The sequence below is a fragment of the Malus domestica genome, chromosome 11 (assembly GCF_042453785.1).
Source record: "Malus domestica chromosome 11, GDT2T_hap1".
Lineage (NCBI taxonomy): Eukaryota > Viridiplantae > Streptophyta > Magnoliopsida > Rosales > Rosaceae > Malus > Malus domestica.
In genome coordinates this window covers 29,602,936-29,619,454 of record NC_091671.1, presented here as the reverse complement: position 1 = coordinate 29,619,454, position 16,519 = coordinate 29,602,936, and the positions used below count along the sequence as shown (strand labels likewise).

At 38.6% G+C, this 16,519-nt stretch overlaps 1 long non-coding RNA gene across 3 annotated transcripts; it reads left to right on the top strand.

Moving 5' to 3' along the window:
* The first annotated feature begins 5,170 nt into the window (after positions 1–5,170).
* Positions 5,171–10,523, top strand: LOC114819385 (uncharacterized). Of its 3 annotated transcripts, none has more exons than XR_003766441.2 (6): positions 5,171–5,257; positions 8,476–8,688; positions 8,967–9,497; positions 9,607–9,702; positions 9,798–9,874; positions 9,958–10,523. It is a non-coding gene; the product is annotated as an uncharacterized lncRNA (long non-coding RNA). The 3 variants fall into 3 exon arrangements; XR_003766440.2 differs by having other exon boundaries at positions 9,604–9,702; XR_011573357.1 differs by having other exon boundaries at positions 5,175–5,257; positions 8,519–8,688; positions 9,604–9,702.
* The last annotated feature ends 5,996 nt before the right edge of the window (positions 10,524–16,519 follow it).

Here is a 16,519-nt window from a genome sequence, read left to right as displayed (position 1 = left end):
CAGTAAAATAGCTTATTGTGATGAGGGACCAGTCCATGCATCTAAACTGAGGACGTGGATCTCTATCTGCATGGCTTTGACACCTTTATGATGATATGATAACTAGTTTTAGGTACCATTTTAATAGGTTCGTCCAACGTCGATTTGTCCAATTAAAGGAGAGATTAATGTAGATGAATTTATTTATCCATGTATACATGAAGATGCGAATTCGTACCTGTACTACTTGCACGTAGGCTTAAAGTATTTGACCCTCACACTACTTCACACTGTAAGAAAAATCATCACTGCGCACAAAAATATATTTGTGCCCTATGAGGCTTAAGGACACCAATATACGTGGTGTCCTATAACACAGCAATGGTGCAGCAACTAAAATATTATATGTGCCTTCTATGGGCATTTCCTTTGGTTATAGGGCACAATATAGTGTTTTGTGCTCTAAGACTTAGCACAAATAAGAGCTCTTTTTTGCCCCTATTCTGACACCATGTCAGATGACTATTCCAAACCATGTTAGCACAATTTTGTTATTGTGCCCAATAAGTTAAATATTAAAAAAACAAATTCAAATATTACAAACAAGCTTTTACAATTCCTACAAACAATCGCTTTATACAAATAATGAAAACAAGAAGTTCTACAAACAGTCGATTCATACAAAAAATCAATTCAAATTCAAATATTACAAACAAGTTCTACAAACAATGAATTCATACGAATAATGAAAACAACAATTCCTAATACATATTTTCTTCTATGAAAATAAAGTCAACTAAATCTAAGAATGTAATGGTTTCGAAATTTTGAAATCATGATTCTTATTCTTTATCTAATGTGTTGTTGTATTCCTCCCACATATCAACCATAAACTTGCAATCCATCAAATTAAAGCTGGAGATATATACCAAATTCAAGCACTAGTAGAAAAACAACTTGCACTACTACAAAAGTACCCATTAGTGTCGGTTTAAAAACCGACAAGAAACTTATAATACTGTCGGAAATTAAAGCAAAATCCGACAGAAAATGAGTGCAGTGGCGGATATAATAAGCGACAAAATTGCCTGCGTCAGGAAATGAATTTTCCGACAGAAAATACTCTAAAACCGACAGAAATTGTGTTGGATATAACCGACAGAGAAGTTATTAATAAGAATAAATAAAAGAATTATTGTCGGATAAAACCGACAGAAAATTTATTAATAAAAAAAAATATAAACCACTTTCTGCATCACAAGAACCCCTCAAAGAACATTGGAGAGGGAGAGAAAATAGATTCGGAACAGCCCCTTTTCCAAAAGCCATGGATTTCTTCTGCAGTCTAGACAACCCTGTTTCAAAAGCCATGTACCAGTAAGTGAAACTCCACACTCGAACTTTTTTTTTCCGCCATTTGTGTAATAATTTTGAGCTTCATTTTCCATATCAACACAGAGTTTTGTATTCAATTCATAGCTAGAGAGAGAAAGACAGAGCTGATAGTTCATGGCCAGAGCTCTGTCGTCAATCCTAATCTTTCTCCACCACAACCACCGTGCCCTGCAAAACACAAATACCCAAATCAAATATCTCACAACCAAAACCAAAGATTCCAACTTTACAAAAATTGCTCAACAAATTTGTAAGATTATTAGAACAAAACCCAGATGATTCATCTCAACAATTTGTAAGAAACATCAAAAAATTACTCTTGATCACTGCTACAGTTATGCTCTTGATTCATCTCGATGAGGAATTAAGAAGGTCTCTCGTTTGTTAAAATAAGTGTGTAACCTATTTATGTACTGAACAAGATTAACAATGCCTATGGTGAATCCATGAAAATCTAAAGTTTTTGTGATAATAGTTAAACTCGAGGAAAAGCTAACCTTGTTCTGCAGCCTTAGTCTACCAAGTCGAGGACCATCCCTGATTCCATAAATGTCGACGTTGATTTCATAAGGCTCCTCATCAACTAGTTTCATTGCTTATGTACAAGCATTAATCCCTGCACAAACAAACGGATAACGAATTATCAACAATGTGAACCATGTATATCAATATCTCATTTCGGCTTCTGTACTCCATTACAATTGTAAAGTCCAAGCACTTGAGGGAGAACATTTAAAACAAAAACAGTAAAACTCACACTCCACACTCAGAATCCACTTCCCCTCCAAGATACCAATCAAAACTTTGAGGGTGAAGCATGCTCCATTTTCATCTGTCAATGCAATAATATGTGTAACACTAGAATCCCAATTCTTCAAAACTGTAAGTCCAGATAATCTTTCAAATCCAGAGACAGACTCCTGCAATTCAAACCAGCAAGGATTAGTGAAATAATTTAGAACATTTCGATTTTGAAAAGGGAAAAAATGAAAAAAAAAAGAGAACAAAGAAAGCGCTCTAAGCATCTCTTTTACCCTCTCTGCATTTGTGAAAGATGAACAACAAAGAATCAAATAAAGGAGAAACCTTGTCAAAATCGAAAATACAAAGGAAAAGGAAATGAGGAGAAGAGAAAAGGGGGAAGGAAGGGGGAAGGAAGGGGGAAGGGAGAAGGCACCAGCGCAAGGAGGAGAAGGAGGGGTTTTATTGTGGAATATTTTCATTAATGTCGGTTAAAATCGACAGAATTTTTTTTTTAATAAAAACCGAAAGAAACATTTTCATTACTGTCGGTTATATCCGTCAGTAATTATCCGCCAGGAATTTATGTCGGCAAAAATCCCCCCAAAATTTCCTCCAAAATTTTAAATTCCTTCCCAAAATTTTAAATTCCCCCAATTCAAAAATACTGTCGGTTATAACCGACAGGAGTTTTATAATATCCGTCAGTAACTATCCGCCAGGAATTTATGTCGGGTATAATCGACAGTAGTTTCTAATATCCGCCAGTAATTATCCGCCAGGAATTTATGTCGGTTATAACCGACAGAATTTTTCTAATATCCGCCACTAATTAAATAATGTGTCGGATATAATTTATCCGACAATATTTTTCTAAATCCGCCACCATCATCCGCCACCTAAAGCTAATATTGTAGTAATGTTGCGTGACGAACAAAAATTCGTCACACAAAACTCACTTGCGCGACGAAACAACGTATTCACCGTCAAAATAGAAAACATATTGAAAAACTAAAAAACTTTCGCGCGACAAAATTCTTTGTCGTGCAAGAATACTTAGTGCGACGAATAATAGTTGTCGTCGCGTAAAGTTAGCAAGAAAACGCGGGGTAATTTTATTTGGCACGAAAAACTTGAATGATGAAAGGACTTTTGCGCGACCAATTTTTCGTCGCTCAAGTTCTTATCAGCTTTGACCATTTAATGCAAGTGAATCCAAGGACATTTAATACAGATGTTTGTGCGACAAAGCATTCGTCGCGCAAAGATCCTAACTTTGCTATAAATAGGCGCTTCTGCTGTCCTTATTTTTCACTATTCTATTATCCTTATTCTTTACAATTATGTTCGTGCTGAGATGACGGATAAAAACAACGATAAGAGTGTGCACGACACCAACCCGCATGATTTCAAAGAGCATTTTGAGTTTGCTCATGCGATTGATGTAGCTATGGGGAATAATTGCCCCACTACTAAGTGGCGTTATTGGAAAGATGTGCTTGGGAATTTGAAGAAGGCTGTGATGGATGAACTATTAGTAAGTATATTATTGATGGATCAATAATGAAGTTTGTGAAATTTTTAGTTATATGTTGGAATTAATTATTTGCATATATGTGTAACAGGATAAGTATGTTTTTGATGATGAACCGAAAGAACAATTGATGAAGTTTGTGGATGATGCATTGGAGGGAGGTTACAATCGGTGGCGTTATGAAGTATTGCAGAATGGAGCGGGATCATCCAAATAGTAGTTTAAAATTTATGTTTTGTATGACAATATTTAAATTTCAGGTTTTATTTTTATTTTTATTTTTATAATTTATGTATTTGGACTTAATTAGGTTTCAATTCCTGTTGGGTTTTTTTATTGAGACCTAATGTAAGCACCCTATCTATCCTTGGTTTATATGTGTTTTTAATCTCTAATGAATATCGTACTTATGCTGAAAATAATTGTATGGATTAAGCCATTAATTATTTGTAGAATAAATATTTAAGGTATTAACTATTTATAGAATAATATTTTAGGTATTAATTATTTATAGAATAAATATTTAAAGTATTAATTAATTTTAGAATAAATATTTAAGGTATTGAATCGTTTGTGAATATTGTTCGTAATTATGAAGTTTACGTTTATGTTTACGTAAATTTTGTAATTACAGTTATTTTATTCATCGCGCAATATATTACGCAACAACATCATGTTTGTATATGGTTCGAGATCGCACACGCCAATTTTGTAATTACAGTTATTTTATTCGTCGCGCAATTATTTATAGAACCTATCTTTTTTATGGGATACGCATTCTATGAAACTAATTTCAATGATCCAACCTCAAACTTGTTTGTATATGGTTCGAGATCGCACACGCCAAAAATCGAAAAAAACAAACATTCAAAGATTAAGTAACGGGACAAAACTTTTGGACGATTAGAAACAAAAAATCACGATTTAACAGTTATTTTAACTCCGATTTTGATGATTTTTTACAACTACACTCCTTGGCCCTATATGAATAGAATGAATGAATTCGATCTTCAATTTAAACTATGTACACTAGTGGATACCACAAAATCTTATGTTATACTTAATGAAAGTATAAATAAACTCTAACTGTTAATGGATCTATCTTTTTGATGGGATACGCATTCTACGAAACTAATTTCAACGATCCAACCGTCAAACTTGTTTGTGTATGGTTCGAGATCGTACACGCCAAAAATTGCAAAAAACAAACATTCAGAGATCAAGTAACGGGACAAAACTTTTGGACAGTTAGAAACGAAAAATCACGATTTAAAGGTTATCTTAAATTTATGAGGGAATATTGCGCGACGAATAAATGCACATAGTATATTTGCTCGACGAAATATTGTATTTGTCGTGCAAGTGTCTGAAATTTCAATTAAGGCGTTTTTTTTACGAAAAATTTTAAAAAACTTGCGCAACGATTTTTTGCCTTGCGAGACAAAGCCTATGTCGCGTAAGATTCTATATTTTAACCCCATATGTCCTTCTTCCCCTCACTTCCCTCTTCTTCCTTTTTCCTTGGGCAATACCGTCTCTCTCATTCCTCTGTATCTCTATCTGTCTCTCTATCCCTCTCTCCGGCCGTAGCGACTTCATCTCGAAGAGGTAATTTCCTCTTCAGTTTTTATTTTCAATTTTCTTTATTTACAAATTGGGGGTTAGAATTAGGGTTTTTTTGGTTTTTTTTTCTTTTTCAAATTGGGGGTAAGAATTAGGGCAGTCGTGTTAGATTTAGGGTTCGTAAATTGCGGGTTACATTTAGGTCCTTAAATTAGAGTTTTTAGTGTTCTTAATTGGGGTTAGACTTAGGTCTTAAATTAGGGGAATGATTTTGTGTAGTGAGGTTAGATTAGGCTTTCTTAAATTGGGGGTTAGATTTAGGGTGCTTCACTGGGGGTTAGATTAGGGTTCTTAAATTAGGGGTTTTTAATTTCAAGTACAGGGTTCGAATTAAGGCCTTGTCTTGCTCTTGATTGAATTTTTCTTATTACCATGCAAAGTGATTCAGTGTGTTGAGAAATAATGGAACTAAATCAACTTACTACTATCTTTAGCTTTGTTCCTTGGTTTTCCGAGTGGGGTTTTTGCTACTTTGTTGTTGGATTTTGGATTTTTTCTTGTTAAATTGTTGCACATTTGTAAATGATTGTAAACAAGATGAGGTTTGAGAAGCCAATGTTCTTTCCTACAGATACGATTAGTTTCAATAAAGTATTTGTCTTGCAGTATTGCTAATTTGGAAGTTTTGCATTTTTTTTTTTTTTTGGATTTCCTTCATGTTGAAGTTTATTTGGAATTCAAAATTTTCTGTGGTTAAAAATTAAGTGGCACTCAAAATGTTCTATCTAAGATGGGATCCTTGGCCTTTGTTGATTTGTGGAATATTTTGAACCATCAAGTTGTTTTTTCGAAGATTCAACCATCTCCCTTCTTTTTCTCAATGTAATTAAAAGGTTGCCGGTTTAGGTTGTGCTTCAATCTCATTTCCCATGTATGCTTTGTTGGTTGAATTTGGATATATTTGAGAAATAAAGGGAGACAGAGTTGGATGGCATTTCTTGTTTTTCTCTTTTGATGTATGCATTGTACGTGCTCTACAGAAACCTCTGCGTAGGTCTGTATGACTGTAAACTTGAATTTTCGACGTGTAATTTTGTATCCTAAACAATTTTGGTTAGTGTTCACATTGCACTTGGGGCATACTTATAATATAAGTACATGATCAACATCCTTACGTGCTAATTAAGTAAATACTAAGAACTAAATGGATGCCTTAATGACTTATCCTAAGCTGCTCTTCTCCCTTACTATTCTTACTCTTTTGCTGTCCATTTCTCCTCTGTCTTGCTCTTTTGTTGAAGACGATCATGGCATTGATTTGCTGATATGTCTATTTATATCCAATAGTCATATGATTTCTATATGTAATGTGGATGTTTAAAGAAAGTGAGAATCACTTTATACGGTCCATTTTCTCATTACTACCTGTGAAACTATTAAGTAATTATGTTGCTTAATACATACACACACAACACACACACATACACACACAGAGTACATGGAAAATTAGCATACATCAACACACACACACCCAAAATCAACATATATACATGGACACACACACGAACAGTATATACACACACCCACACATACAAAGCACGTACATACAGACGGACGCATACACTCATAAGCTATGATTTTGCCTCCAACTACTCCTTTATGCTAGTTTCTTCTTTTAAGTTATAATTGATGGGTCTATATCCTATCTGAATTGATTAGTTTGTGTATAGTATATCAGTTTTAAGTTTTGTTTCTGCCAAACTTGAATTGGGTTTAAAATTAGGGTTTTTAAATTTCGTTTTAAATTTAAGTTCAAATTATTAGCATGTGTACGGTAAGTTAAATCTTTGTGTACGAAACAAATTGATTTCCAATTTTGTAGATGCCACACCTCTTTAGAACCTAGAGGGTGATGACTTCTACACCTAGTTTGACAGCTACACCTACTACTGCCGCCACTGCTCCGGCGGAAATGGTGTTGGAAAATATTAGTATTTAGGTTTATTTTAGTATTTGAGTTTTGCTTGTTAGTTTAAGATTTGGGCCTAACCCATCTGAGTTAGGGTTTCTTAGGTTTAAATCTCTATAAATATTGCTTGTAATTTAGTTTGTGAAGTAAGTCAATCACAATGTAGCCTCTTAGGGTTTTGTAGCCGTTTCAGCATTCTCGTTCTTTTAATAATATTCTTTCTATTTTGTTAGTCTTGTTCGTTGCGCACTCTGATATTCAACTTGGTATCAGAGCGGGTTTGATCCTTAGGGTTCAATCCGTTCTCGTTGGTATCAATTTGTTTGCCTTTGTCGTCGTTCGTTCTTGTCTTGTACTCCTGCTTAAGAAACTGCACCTGACTTGCATCACACAACGTTTCTGCATATGGACCCTTGAACCACCATTTGCATCTGCACACACCCACTGCTGCAATTTATTTGTCCACTCCACCACCCATTGAATCCGCTGCTTCCTTGCATATTCGAATCCCTCCAGCCCCACTGCTGCATCACCACATCCAGGCCTGCCTGGACCACTCCTGCACCAGTACAAGATCCGCTGTATCTGCACCAGTTCAACTCACCACCACCATCTACATGAACCAGATGTTGCACCCTTGAAAGCTACTGTTTGTTTGTACAGAAGATGATGGAAGAAGAATACAGGAAGAAGGATACAGAAAAAAAAAAAAGAAAAAAAAAAGAAGACGTGTTGTTTGAAGGAAAAAAGAATAGGGAAAAAAAAGGAGAAAAAAGGTAGAAAAGAATAAAGACAAAAAACGTTGGTTTTTTGTTTGAAGGCCCATACGGGCAGAAAGAAATATGGTCTATTTGGTTGGATTTTTTTTATTGTTTGTTTAGAAGTCAGTATTGGTATTGGTATCGTTATTGGTATCGGTATTGGTATTGGTATCGGCATTGACATCGGCATCGTCATCGGTATTGGCATCGGCATCGGTATTGGCATTGAAATTTGAAGGCTTGCATCCACATCTGCTTGTTGGTAAACTCATGTCCTGTACTGCCATGAGTTTGACGGGAGGGGGGGTGTTGGAAAATATTAGTATTTAGGTTTATTTTAGTATTTGGGTTTTGCTTGTTAGTTTAGGATTTGGGCCTAACCCATCTGAATTTGGGTTTCTTAGGTTTAATTCTCTATAAATATTGCTTATAATTTAGTTTGTGAAGTAAGTCAGTCACAATGTAGCCTATTAGGGTTTTGTAGCCATTTCGGCATTCTCGTTCTTTTAATAATATTTTTTCTATTTGGTTAGTCTTGTTCGTTGTACACTCTGATATTCAACTGATGGACCATAGGCCGGTCAATCCAGTTGACCCAGTTGGTCTTCCAGTCCCACAGGCATAGGCATCATCGACTTCTTCAGTGGCGTTGCCTGTTAGCGCCCGACATACTCACCGGCGCCCCCGCACTACAGACCAAATGTAGCCATCGGGATCCACAACTGATGGCCCGGGTACATGACAAGGTATACAATCCTAATTTACTCCCTCATTCCCATGTTAACTGAGTTGTTATTTTAGGTTCAATTTGTTATGTCATGTCATGTAAGGATTAAAAAGTTGTAATCATTCCGAACCTTTTATTAAACTGTTGTCATCATTGTGTTGGATACGTATATTGTTTATGTTATTTTCAGGGTTTTGGGAAATATTTTAATTATAGGGGAGGTTATGCCGAAATTTTAGTAGGATTTGTTATTAGTTTTAGGTTAATGATTTTTTTTTTCATATTTTTGCAACGAAGAAAAACACTTGGGGACCTTGTCAGCAATTGAAGACGGCGAAGTATCCTAATCGGATACGATGAGCGACATCGAGCACCAACGGCGGAGCAACATAGTGCATTGGCCCATGACTTTGGGCATGTCGTGCGGACCTTTTGCCCTATGCGGTGGAAGTCTTGGAAGGCGATGCCAGAGGAGACGAAGAACACAAGGCGCAACCAATTGTCCGTAAGTAGCGTCGCCTTTTTAATGATTTTCATGTAAAATTTATATATTTATATTTATTATTGTCTTTTATTACTAATACTTTCAAAATATTTATTACATTGCAAACAAACTACAATTTGGAGGACATGGACGAAGACATGTTCGCGTACCTCAATCGGCTATTCTCCGAATGCTACAAGCAGTGGAAGAGTGACCTGCACCAATGTTTCCAGCAATTTGATGATCCGTAGGTCACTCTCGAGGAAGGTTGTCCGAAGGAGTTGGAGGACCGACAAGATAGACAGGTTTGGCTTTGCGGTCATTTTCAAGAGCCGGGCTATGCGGTGCGTTTTTAATTACAACTTCTTTCATTTTACTTTTTAAAATTTTTACTAATGTTTATTATATCTTTAAGTATTACAACTAATACGTTTATTTTTTGTATAACAGAAGAAGGCGAAGGCGAACAAGATCAATCGGGAGAAGAAGATTCTTCTCCACCATTCGGGTTCGAGGCCTTTCTTTGATAGGATGGAGGTGCGATGGAAGGTATATATTACATCTTTCATTTCCAATTTCAAAATGTCGCTAATAATTTTGTTTTTCTTACTAACATTTTCCTTATCTTTTTCGATTTCATGAAGGTTCAAAATTTCCAAAGATCGACGTCTTTGCTAACGTTTATGTTCAGCCTGGGAATGAGTTGACCGAGTCCATTCATGTAAGTAATTTCTTATGCATTCAACATTTATACTAATTATTTCAAATTGTTTTCTATTAATAATCCATGTTTTTTTTTCACAGGTGACTATGGTGGAGAAGGGTTAGTCGGTGCTTCAAGAGTTTATCTCCCAGCTTCCCTCGGACACGCCGATTAAGTCTGTGGATCCCCCTGAGGATGCAGGATTTCACATCGTCACAAAGACGTTGAACCAGACTTTTGGTCGGAGGCCAGGGACTTATTGTCGGGGGATGGGAAATGCCAGGTGGCGGGAGAGCAGAGCCTCGTCATCATCGTAGTCAAGAGGCCAGGTTACGACTTTGACACAAGAAGTCACTGGCCTGAGGAGTGAGCTGGCATCGTACAAGTCTCAAATATCGATGCTTGTACAAGCCCTCAGTTCCTCCGGAATACATCTCTCGTTTTTTCTGCACCATCGCCCTCACAACCCTTCCACACCGAGCAAGCACAGCAATCAGGCCCGTCGACCTCCGACCCCGCCCCCAACCAGCAGCAAGATCCTTCGAATGACATTCCTATAGATTTTCCCGCTTTTTTTCATAGTTTTGTTCCTGCTTTCTTTTAAAACTTTATATTTGTACTTACATTTTTATTTATATTATAAATAAAAATTATTTTTATTCATTAATTTGCTTTTTTTTTGTCATTAGTATGAAATCTTTTTTTTTTTAAATTTTCCTTTTATTGTATTTATTTATTTTTAATAAAAATTACACTTACGCGATGGTGAACAGTCGTCGTGCAAAATTAAGTGCGTCTTATAACTTCGTCAAGCATTACCATGCGCCTCTTACGTTTTTCGTCGCGCAAACTTTTTGAGATGAACTAGTCACAAAGCGTACTTGTACCCTTTTATATCGTACGACGAAAACCTTCATCTGTATAACTTTAGTGCGACGAGTAGTAAAGCGTCGCGCAAATTTTTTTTGCGTGACGAGTTTGAAATTTTCCGTCGCGCAATGTCTTTTTTCACGACCTTTGCGTGACAAAATACGCGTGACGATTTTCTGGTCGTTATAGTTTTTGTGCGACCTAATAATAATTTGGGCGACAAAATCTCCCTTATCGCGCAAACTGTTTAATTTAGTAGTGAAGGCCAATATCCGGCCTGAGATGACAGGAAAATGCCTTGGATGGCCTCGACCGTTTTTATGCCTTAGACGGAAATCATTGCAGCAGGCCTGGAATCAAGCATGCAAGACTTAAACTAGGTCCAGGGAGGTTAATAGTGGCCCAATTGGATTTGGCTTTGCCAAAACTGCAAGGAGTTGGCTTCCCGGAGTTTCTTGCAACGCGTCAGGAATTGGAGACGTTAGTTTTTCGTTCTAGAAATCACAATCATAGAGAAAACCACATAGATGCCAAGAAATCAAACCAAAATGACAAGAGAAACCAATTATGATGTTTTCGAGGTTCACCTTCATCGGAATCGACGAGATTTTCACCTTCTTATGTGATAAAGCTCGTTGTTCGAAGGTTCCCATTCGAGTTTTGAGGATGTAGAGGTAAGGAATTTAGGGTGAGGGAGAAAATGTGGACAAGGGTGGTGGTGGTTTTGAGTTTGACGGGGGAATGACGGCGGTTGTAATCTGTGTTTTTCTGCGTTTGCAGAAAAGAAAGGGACGAAAATGTTGAGAGAGGAGAGTTTTAGGGTGCGTTTGTTGCACCGGAATAAATCGGATTGGACTAGTTTCAGACTGGACTGGCTTAGACTAGACTAAATTGGATTAACTTAATGAAGTGTTTGGTGTAGTGTTGGACTACAAATAAAAAAGTACTATATAATTTTTATTAAATTAAATTTCTTTTTTATCAAAATTAATTTCTTCCTACAATCCTTCTCCCAGCAAACTCTGCTCTTTCCCTTCTCGATTTCTTCGACAAGCTCCTCCACTTACCTTTTTATCTCCACAATCTCACTATCTCTTTCACTTATTTTAAAGTTATCTTAACTTTTAAAAACTAATTAATTTTCTCCTTCAATCTTATTAGCAACCAAATCGCGTGAAAAATGAACATATATCCCCAACATGTAACCAAATAATCAAATCGCATAAAATTGAACATATCTCCCCAACCTTCATCGTCAACCTCTCATTCTACTTCTTGTCAGCAACGCCCACCGAAGGTAGCATTGACAGGTCTTCCATTAACTCGTGATTTTGGCCTATAGCAATGCCGCTTCAGCTTTCCCAGGCTTGGGCCATGTAAGAGTAAGCACCGCCAACGAGCTAGCCATAGTGATGGCGTAACAGAAGAAGATTGCAGAGTTGATGTCCTAGTGTAGCAAGCATCAACCTCATATTCCATTTTAGTCCCGCTTAATATTAAGCGAAAGCTCCGAACTAAATAACGAGCTTTAACGAAGGGCATATGGACTGTTAGTGGGAGAGAGTCTTGTTTATTCTAGTCCAGAAACATACCAAACGTAGGATTATAGTCCTACTTAAGCTAGTTTAGCCAGTCCCTCATGAGAAGGTGTAACAAACGCACTCTTAGAGGTTTTAGAGAGAAATGAGAGTGATAGAGAGTGAAAGGGATGGGTACACAAGGAAGACAAACCAAGGGAGTAAGTCCTCGTGGGTGGGTCCAACAAGAAAATAATGTTAAAATAATTCATATGGCAAATGATATATTTTCACAAAGGGTAATGCTAGGGAGACCAAGATCTGTAAACCAAATGATATGGTTGTTGATAATTAGATTATTACTAACGTGCTTATTTTCTATTGGTGACACATCATTTGGTTTGCAAATTTGGTCTCCATATCATTATCCTTTTGTAGACATCGAAATTTCGGTAAATAAATGTTGACCGATAAATCAAAGTTTCAACGCTTATGTATTACATAAATTTTACACGTAGCGTGTGTCTAAACAAAAAATCGAAATAAATTAGAAAAGTCATCAAACAGGACACGTGTCAACACCTGGCAGAAACGACTTATTTCATCTGGAATATTATATTCAAAATTAGGCCTTGGAAATTTCTATAAATAGAAGGCTAATTCACTCATTTTGAGGGAACCAAAATCATTAGGCAAAACTCTTGAAGCTCTGAAGCTTTGAAACTCCGAAGCTCTCAAGCATCCAGGTTCCCGAAGAATCAAGAAAGCGTTATTCGTTCATCGTTCATCCTAAGATCAAGCCCCAACGGCCCTTTGGATCAACAATCATCCACCAATTCAAGATCAAGCCCCGACGGCCCTTGAAGAAAGTGTTCTTCGTTCTTCGTTCATCGTTCATCCAAGATCAAGCCCCAACGGCCCTTTGGATCAACAATCATCCACCAATTCAAGATCAAGCCCCGACGGCCCTTGAAGAAAGTGTTCTTCGTTCTTCGTTCTTCGTTCATCGCTATTTCAAGATCAAGCCCCGACGACCCTTGAAGAAACCACCATCGTTCATCATCCGTTCATCCAAGATCAAGCCCCAACGGCCCTTTGGATCAACAAACGTCGACAAACCCACACACATCCAACCGTTCTTCAAGATTAAGCCCAAAAGCCCCTGAAGATCTGTTCATCACTGTTTCTTCAAGATTAAGCCGAAAAGCCCTTGAAGATCCGTTCATCACCGTTACTCAAGATCAAGCCCCAACGGCTCCTTGAAGATCCGCTCAAATCCACATTCAAAGATCAAGCCCACGGCCCCTTGAAGAAACTTCCAACAGTTCATCCAAGATCAAGCCTCAACGGCCCTTGGATCAATCACACATCCACAAATACACACCTTACGGAGATCGAATCAGAGGATCAAATTAGAGAGAGATTGTAACTCAGAATTTTCAAATACAAATATTTGTTTGTGCACGTTGTTCTTGTCTCTTTCGTTTCAGGAATTTTCCGTGTTCACAAATTGGCACGCCCAGTGGGACCATCTCTGCATCTCATCTCTTTCTCCGTTCAAGAAATTCAAGCGCACTTCCAAAATAAATGGCATCAAGGAAGGCTCAAACTGTTCCCGCAACCGGCGCAAAGAACAAAAGCGTCATCGTCGCAATTGGTGTCACTTTGGGCATCACGACTCGAAGCATGGCAAGAGCTACTTCTGCCGCCTCTTTTACCTCTGCATCAACTCTGCCAAGGGAACAAAAGCACCCAAGGCACGAGCCTTTGATCACCTTAGCCTCACTAAGGGCACCAAGGGGGGAAAGCCTAAGGAAATACTCCGAATCCATACTCTCCGATGCCGATTCAAGCGACAGTTTAGCCATGCAAGTCATGACCATTGGAGCAACTTCAATCGATGAGCAGCTGGCTCAAATGAATGAAGCAATCGCAAGGCTAACCCGAACTGTGGAAGAAAAAGACTTGCAAATTACAGCACTAGTCAACCGCCTGGAGGCGCAGGACGGCGATAAACCCGACCCAAAGGATGATCCACTAAAGGGAGGAGCTGGCGGAGACGAAGAACCCCCGGTGAAGAAAATCGATGGGAAGCCGGAGCCAGACCAAGCAGCGGCACTCATGGGATCTCTTTCTATCCAGCAGCTGCAGAAGATGATCACCAACACCATCAAGGCACAGTACGAAGGGAGCTCACATACCTCATTGTTCTACTCGAAGCCCTATTCCAAGAAGATTGATGCCCTAAGGATGCCAATGGGTTATCAACCACCAAAGTTCATGCAGTTTGATGGAAAAGAAAACCCAAAGCAGCACGTTGCACATTTCGTCGAAACTTGCAACAACGCGGGGACGGAGGGAGACTACCTCACCAAGCAGTTTGTGCGCTCGCTGAAAGGAAATGCCTTTGAGTGGTACACGGACCTAGAGCCTGAGTCCATCAACAGCTGGGAGCAATTAGAGCGGGAATTCCTCAACCGCTTCTACAGCACCCGCCGCACTGTGAGCATGCTAGAGCTAACGAGCACAAAGCAATGGAAGGACGAGCCAGTCATTGACTACATCAACAGATGGCGCACTCTAAGCCTCGACTGTAAAGACAGGCTCTCGGAAACCTCTTCAATCGAGATGTGCATCCAAGGCATGCAATGGGGTTTGCAATACATCTTCCAAGGCATTAAACCACGGACTTTCGAGGAATTGGCCACTCGCGCCCATGACATGGAGTTGAGCATCGCCCATCATGGGAAGAAAGAACCGATCGCCGACTACAAGAACGACAAAGTTCTTGGGCCAAAGTTGGAGAAGACTGCGTGGAAACCCACCAAGGAAGCAATGACGGTTAACACAGCTCCCGTCAAAATCCCTACACGAGGCAAGGCGATTCAAACCGAAGCTTTTCATGATCAAGAGATGCGTAGACGCACTTTGAAGGAGCTTGAGGAGATGACTTATCCATTCCCCGACTCTGATGTGGTTGCCATGTTAGAAGACTTGCTGGAAAAGAAGGTGATTAGTTTGCCTGAGTGCAAACGGCCAGAAGAGATGAATCGCACTGACAGTCCAAGGTACTGTAAATTCCACCGCTTCATCAGTCATCCGACAGAAAAATGTTTCGTGCTGAAAGATCTTATCATGAAGCTGGCTCAGAAAGGAATCATCGAGCTAGATCTTGACGATGTGGTGAAGTCAAACTATACCACCTTCACTTCTGGCTCTTCCAACTCAAAGTTTTCACCTCAACCGCTGGGGGCATCCTCAAAGACAAGCAAAGTTGAAGGATGGACTCAAGTCACTCCTAAGAAATTGCACAAGAAGCATACGTCTCCTCCACAAGTTTGCCAATCGGAAAGGGGGCAAAGCAGCTCTTGTCAACCTTCAAAGCAACGTGAACGTGTTGAAGATGATGAAATTACGACACAAAGATCGTCTGTTGCCATCACAATGCGCGACTTCTTACCCGAAGACTTCTTCAATCACGCGGTCAAGGCTCCTTGCTATGAAGATTGTGAGGAACGCCTTTCCAAAATTGCTTGACAAAATTCACCATTTCTCCTTGCCCACACGAGTCTAAACTGCATGGCACAAAGCTCCTGGTCTGCACGAGCATAAAAGGCAACACCAATGCTACTTGCCTGCATGAGCTGAAACTGCAAACGGCACAAAAAAAAATATATATATACATATATATATATATATGTATGTATTTGAACTACGTTTTGACTTGATCTCTTTCTTTGGAAGGGTACGTAGGCAGCTTGAATATTCAATTTCAAGTTCAGTCACATCAAAATAAAAAAAATGTTTTATTAAATAGAGTTAATTTTATTACAAAAAAAAAAAGATTACATATGTTATTATGTTTTTACAAATGCAAAAAAAAAAAAAAAAAAAATACAGATTCCTTTTATATATACATATATATACATATATATATATATATATATATATGTATATATGACCTCTATCCAGCCAGCCCATTAAAAGGAGGTCATCCAAACCCAAGTGGCAGCGACCAGGCCCAAACCTATGTCCAAATCCAGCTCCAAGAAGAAGACCCAAGTCCACCAGCAACAAATCCGGGCCCGGTCCTCTCTTGATCCATACACCCCTCAAGCTACAGGGCCCTGTCATCCTCTTCAATGCCTCAGAGATCTGAATTTACTCCCTTTCCTTCCCCGATGACTGCTCCACTCCCACCGTCTCCGCCGCCCAGACCTTCGAAGGCCACTCCCAGGGCGTCTCCGATCTCACCTTCTCCACCGACTCTCGCTTC